We start from the raw sequence: 7,526 nt of genomic DNA on the forward strand, positions 1-7,526 counted from the left end.
ACAGAATGACCAGGTAGTGAACCCGACAATGCGCCCACCTGATGATGACAACACACACCCCTCCCCCAGGAGACATGGGGGGCTACACAATATGGTGAGCACCCCAGAAGAGTTGGTGTGAGGGCCTTTGGGAGTGCCAAAGGAGGGAAGAGATACCCTGATGAGAAGATAGGAAGGTGACAGAGAGGGCTGGTATTGGTAAGAAATTACCCCCAAACGTAGCAGCCTCAAACAGTACACGTTTATTATCTCACAGCTCTGCAGGTCCAAAGTTGGGGTGCAGTGTAACTGTGTCTTCTGTTCAGGGTCTCCTGAAATCAAGGTGTCTGCCAGGCATTCTCATCTGCATCTCCAGGTTCTCCTCACAGGTCTTTCAGATTATTGACAGAATTCAGTTCTTTGTATTTGGAGGACAGAGATCCCTATTTTCTTTCTGGTTGTGCGCCAGAGGTAGATCTCAGCTAGGGATGGTCTTCAGGTCCAAACCGCACAGCCCTCACAAAAAGGCAGCTCACTTCTGCCAACAGAGAATCTCCCTACAGGCAGCTATGTAGAAGTTTTGGGAGTGACCATCCCATCACTTTGGGTGTAAAATATAACCTAATGAAGGGAGTAACTAACCCATCACATTCTTAGGTCTAACCCCACTCTCAGAAGTGGGGATTATACACCAGGGGGTAGAAATCTTGGGGACCATCCTAGAGTTCTACCTACCATAGTGCTGGTGGTCTGTTTTGAGTATAGACTGATAGTTACAGGTGATCAGTTTCAAGCCAGTCTAGTCCGATGGGACTTGTATCTGTTTGACCACGGGCAACTGAACCACTTTGTGCCTCAGTTTCCTCATTCATAAAGAGAGAGTAATAACTGCACCTGCTTCTAAATTGAGAAGATTAAAGGAGTTAAAAAGAGTGAAGTACTTAGAACAGTGTGGAGCACCTAATAAGCATTTAATAAATGTGCGCTATTACTGTTCTCTGCTCAACAAGCCTATGCAAGAGAGGGTGAAAATGTTACTTTCTGCCTGCTCAACTTCCATGTCTTTTCTTCCGGTAACAGCACTCTAGTTTTCCTTTGTCCTAATCTCTACGGATGGTCTTGATCCTTCTTCCTCCAGTACTACCCTCTGCCTTTCTACCTCACTGGTTCGGCATGGACACATGGCCCAGCCTTGACTATTTGGAGCATCACAGCCTCCTGGCCTGATTGAGTTAGTAACAGCCACATATTTCCACTTGGTCCAATGAACGCCAAACTTCTTCCTGGGTTTGCCAAATTGGATGACCTTAAGCCTCAACAAGAAAGCAGGGCTCCACTTGGGAAGAGCCTGCTTGAGAATGAAGCTGATACCCGGAGGAAAACAGAATGGAGAGGGGGAAGCCAACAGACCTCTTGATTCAATCACTTGAGTCCTTCAATTAAGCTACTGGAAGCCAGACCAAGCCCCTGGACTTGTCACTTACTTGGACTGATAAGGTCCCTTTATTCCGTGTGCCTCTTTGAGTTGGGTTTTTATTAAATTGAAACTAAAGACTTGAAACCTGTAACTGATTGCAAAAGATCAGTAAAATACCCACATTTTACAAAGAAACAAGCAGGAGCTTTTAGAAGTGATTTAACCAAGGTGATGTGATTGAGATAGTAAACAAAACGCTCAGATCGACTGTATCAATCATTTATTGTTACGTAACAAATCGCTGGAAAACGTAGTAACTTGAAACAACAACCTTTTTTTTTTTATATAATCTTGATTTTGTAGCCCAGCAATTTGTGCTGGGCTGGGCAGTAGTTCTGCTAGTTGTGTCTGAGGTAACTCAATGCAGCTTTAGCACCAGCTACCAGAGTCTCGCCTGGATCAGCCTGGTCCAAGATGGCCTCACTCACATGCCGGGCAATTAGTGCTGTTGGCTGGGGCACCTCAGTTCTCATCCATGGACAATTCCAGCCGCCAGTCTCAGACTTATTCACAAAATGGTCTCAGGCTAGTAGGAATGAGAGTGGAGGCTATAAAGTGTTTTGAAATCTAGACTCACTAGTGGCATCACATCTCTTCCATTGCATTTTATGGAAGATTTGACTTGGTCAAATCAAGTCTAAAAGCCCCAGTTCAGGGAGAGGGAGAAATAGACTCTAGTTCTTATGAGGAGAAGCAGCAAACTCTCATTGCAAATGGGGTATGAAAACAAGGGTGAGAGGAATGGTGGCCTTTGCAAACTATCTACTGTTAAAACCAGATGATGCCTGTAGGTTGAATTGTGTCCCCCCGAAAATAGAAATTTTGACGTCCTAACCCTTAGTACCTAATTCTTAGTACCTCAGAATGACATGATTTGGAAACAGGGTCTCTACAGAGGTAAGTGAAAATGAGGTCATTAGAGGGGGGGCCCAATCCAATAAACCGGTGTCCTTACCAAAAGGAGAAATATGGACACAGACACAGACAAGTACAGAGGGAAGGCAATGTGCAAACATATGGGAACTAGATGGTCATGTGACTGAAATGACACATTTATAAGCCAAAGAATGCCAAGGATTGATGGCACACACCAGAAGCTGGGAAGAAGCAAAAGATTTTCCCTACATGTTTCAGGAGGAGCACGGCCCAGGCAACACTTTGATTTTGGACTCCTAGCATCCAGAACTGTGCAGCAATAAATACCTGCTGTTTTAAGCTACCCAGTTTATAGTACTTTGTTAGAGCAGCTCTAGGACCTTGCACAGAAGCCATTAACCTTTTCCCCTTAGATGGTTTTCATGGATAGACAAACCACACTTGTGACCATATTTTCAACCACACAAGTGAATCCTTGCAAAACAATAACAACAGAAAACCTCTTCTAGTCATCCTGACTTCCAATTCGGGGGCAGTGTTTATTTTAGGGTAAAAGAAATAAAGACAGCAAAATATGTTTATTTAGAAAAAAATGTAAAAAAGAAAAACCTCAAAGACCTCTAATAGTAATGATACTTGTCATTACATGATGCCCTATATTCAGCGGCCTAAAGAGAATGAACAAGTAGTGGTACTGTTTTAATACACTATTTAAAAGTAGGATTAAGCAGCACCTGGGTGGCTCAGTTGGTTAAGCGTCTGCCTTCAGCTTGGGTCATGATCCCAGGGTCCTGGGATGGAGCCCCTCATTGGGCTCCCTGCTCAGCGGGGAGTCTGCTCCTCCCTCTCCCTCTGCCCCTCTGCCCCTCCCCTTCACTTGTTCTCTCCTCTCTCTCTCAAATAAATAAATAAAATCTTTTTTAAAAATAAAAATAAAAGTAGGATTAAATACTATCAGCAAAAATGACTGATAAAGCTGCTTTGGTTACAAACAGGAGAAGCACCAAATGAACCAATTGGAGCAAAGAAAGGAAGTTAATGATTTATATCACTGGTAGGAAGTTTAAGGCTTTGGAAGGAAGTTTAAGGCTCCAATGATGTCTCCAAATTCCCTCTGGAGCTCTGATGGCTCTACTTTCCTTTCCTTTGACTTTCCTGTCTCGCTCCTGGTGACACCTGGCCTCAAAGAGAGATCTTTCCCAATGTCCATATTGACTCCCCAGAATGTATTTTGATTGCCCTTGCTTGGGCCCTATACCTCTGCCTGGACTAGGGTTATAGACGACAAACCTGGTGGTAGAGGCAAGGCTTATTTTGATTTTTAGTGCATTAGAAGAATAAGGAATAGAAGAAGAATAGGCAGCAAAAAAGTAGCTATAATCTCATTTAAGCCTTGACAACTGTCTTCTAAAGTGGGAACAATTATTATTCCTATTTTAAAGAAGTAAAAACTAAGACATCAAAAGGTTGGGTAACTTGAAGTGACACTACCAAGGACTGCAAAGTAAGGCAGGGCTCGGAAAGTAAGTCTTGAAGCCTAGTTACCAGACCTAAAGGCTAAAGTCAAAGCCAAAATCATACTAACATGATTCACAAACATCGTAGGCCCAGTCATCAGAGATGGTGATAACAATTCATGAACAAGAATCTTTATCACAGTATTTCCAGCTAAAACTTGGAAAAAAGTAGATTTTCAACTATAGATCAATTGAATAATTATATAGCTATCTAGTGGAATATTATGCTCTATTTACAATGATGCTTTTGAAAGTGAATGTGTTAAAACCTAAAATTGTTTTCACAGACAGCATTTTCCACAATTGCAGAAAATAAGGGGACTTCAAATAAATAGGAAATATGTGACACCAATGGATTTAAGTTTTCTGTTTAGGATTTTGTTAGTGAAGGAAGATCCCAAATTTTTCTGAAGGGGCTTTTTTTTTCCACATATACAATGTCTCAGTAACCTAACCCCCTAAAAAAGTAAACAACATAAAAGGAAGGAAGGCAGGAAAGAAGGAAGGAGGGAGGGAAGAAGGGAGGGAGGGAAAGAAAGAAAGAGAGAAAAAAAGAAAAGAAAAGAAAGAAAGAGAAAATTCACATGCGAAATATTCCTTGATAAACTAAACGCTGGTAAAAATGCAGCGAAGGGGGTACTTGTATGCTGCCAGTAAAATACGATTTGGTATAAATGTCTTAAAAAAAATTAGTTAATCCGTATCATGAACCTCAAAAATACTTACAACTTTTGGCCCCAGAAATTTAACTTTAGTACTTTCTTAAAACAGAGATAGTAGGGGCGCCTGGCTGGCTCAGTTGGAAGAGCATGTGACTCTTGATCTTGGTGTGGTGAGTTCGAGCTCTACACTGGGTGTAGAGATTACTAAAAAATAAGTGAATAAACTTTTAAAAGAGAGATAATCAGTGTCAACTCCACTTGAATTTAAAAAAATAAATAAAATGCAATACCTAAATAAAAATAAATAATAAATAAAATAATAGAAACATATTCATGAACGATTATGGGAAAGTATTGTCCATCATTAGGAAAAAGGAGGTTATTTAAAAAGAGAGAGACAGATAATCAGAAATAGAAATCTCTCAAAAATGTTTATAAAGGTATTCTTGCAATGATATTTATAACAGGAAATTATGCATAAAAACAATTGAAACACCTATCATTGTTGTAATAGATTATTTCATAGAAATTTAAATGATGTTTATGAGGACATGGGAAAAATGCTTACCTTGCTTGTAAGGTAAAAATGGGAAAACGCATACATAGTCTTAGCTTAACTTTATAAAAAATAAATATATAGGGATGCCTGGGTGGCTCAGTCGTTAAGCATCTGCCTTCAGCTCAGGTCCTGGGGTCCTGGGATCGAGCTCCACATGGGGCTCCCTGTTAGGCAGGAAGCCTGCTTCTCCCTCTCCCACTCCCCCTGCTTGTGTTCCTGCTCTCTCTCTCTCTCTCTTTCTCTGTTAAATAAATAAATAACTTTAAAAAAAATAAATAAATATATTGAGGCACCTGGGTGGCTCAGTTGGTTAAGTGTCTGCCTTTGGCTCAGGTCATTATCCCAGGGTCCTGAGATCAAAGCCTGCATCAGGATCTTTGCTCAGAGGGGAGTCTGCTTCTTCCTCTGTCCCTCCCCCCATACTTGCTCTCTCTCTCTCTGAAATAAATAAATAAAATCTTAAAAAATAAGAAAAATAAAAAATAAATATATATGTTATTGGAAGTAAATACACTAAAATATTTTAAATGATTATCTAGGATGATAAAATTACCAGTGATTTTTATTTTCTTCTTTATATTTCTTATACATTTAAACTTTTCTACAATAAATTTATTTTAAAAAACAGAGACAGGGCGTGTGGGTGGCTCAGTCAGTTGAGCATACAACTCTTGGTTTTGGCCTAGGTCAGGATCTCAGGGTTGTAAGATCAAGCTCCACGTTGAGCCCCATGCTGGGCATGCAGCCTGCTTAAGATTCTCTCTCCCTCTCCCGCTGCTCTTCCCCTGCTCCGTCTCTCAAAGCACCACCACCAACAACAACAACAAAACATTTATGGTAATATCAACATCATGGTTACATAAAATGTCCTTTGTTTTTATCCCCCCCTCCAACAACAAAACCTTGACATTCATCCACAAAAAAAGCATTTGAGGGAGCTAGAGGATCCAGCACCATTCACAAAGTGGCCCAGAAGGAGTTGCCCACCCACACATCAGGCAGTAGGCAGACAGACCTCAGTCTCAGCTGTGCACCCTGCAGTGGCCTGCAAACTAGCTCCGGCCCCTCTTGGCCACAGTCTGAGAGCCCATGAAAAACACTGTCTTAAACAATCACTTGTGGACCCGAGAGGCTTTGTGGAAATTCAGATTTCCAGAGGAGAAGTCCCAGTACACCACCACCAGAGGGGGAGAAAAAAAGAGTTTGGACACATTAGAATGGGTATTTAGTAAAGACCAGAGGAGGTGATGCTACTTTAAAATGCAAACACAGCAATGCAAAACTTTAAGGAATATGAAAAATCAGGTAACATGAGGATCACAATAATTTTCCAGTAATCAAACCCACAAACATGAAGAATAGTAGATTTCAATACCCCACTTTTCACGATGGATAGATCACCTACACAGAAAATCAAGGAAACATTGGACTTGAACTATACTTTAGACCAAATGGGCCAGCAAAAATATACAGAATATTCCATTAAGCAGCAGAAGAATACATATTATTCTCAAGTGTGCCTTGATCATCCTCCAAGATAGATCATATGATAGGTCACAAAACAAGTCTTAGCAAATTTAAGATTAAAATCATACCAAATACCTTTTATGACCACAATGGTATGAAACTAGAAATCAGTAATAGGAGGAAAGCTGGAAAATGCACAAATATATGGAAATTAAACAAAACACTTCTGAACAAGCAATGGGTCCAAGAAGAAAGAAAAAGGGAAATCTTAAAATATCTTGGGAAAAAAAAAAAGGAAACATTAACATGCCAAAACCTATAGGATGCTGCAAAAACAGTACCAGGAGGGAAGTTTACAGTGATAGACTGTGAAAACGTTTTTTTTTTAAAGAAATTATTTCAAATAAGCAATATAACTATAACTCAAGGAATAAAAATAGATGAAATAAATAAATGAAATAGAAACCAGAAAAACAATAGAAACAATGAAAGAGCAGTTTTTTGTTTGTTTTTTTTTCTGAAGAGGTGAACAAAATTGACAAACCTTTAGTTAGACTAGCTAAGAAAAAAAACTCAAATAAATAAAATCAGAATGAAAGAGACATACAACTGACACTACAGATATACAAAGGATCATAAGAGGCCACTATGAACAGTAGTACGACAACAAATTGAATAATCTGGAAGAAATGGATAACTTCCTAGAAGCAAACAACGTACCAAGATTGAATCATGAAGAAATAGAAAATATGAACAGACCAATAACAAGTAAGGAGATTCAATCAGTAATCAAAAACCTCCCAACAAAGAAAAGTCCAGGACCAGATAGTTTTCCTGGTGATTTCTATCAAGCATTTAAAGAAGCATTAACACCAATCGTTCTCAATCACTTCCTAAAAAAATGAAGAGAAGGGAACACTCCCAGACTTATTTTACAAAGCCAGCATTACCCTGATACCAAAGTCAGATAACGACACCACAAGAAAAGA

The sequence above is a fragment of the Eumetopias jubatus genome, unplaced genomic scaffold (assembly GCF_037043125.1).
Source record: "Eumetopias jubatus isolate StellerSeaLion01/CBP00866 unplaced genomic scaffold, mEumJub1_p1.0 scaffold_1, whole genome shotgun sequence".
Lineage (NCBI taxonomy): Eukaryota > Metazoa > Chordata > Mammalia > Carnivora > Otariidae > Eumetopias > Eumetopias jubatus.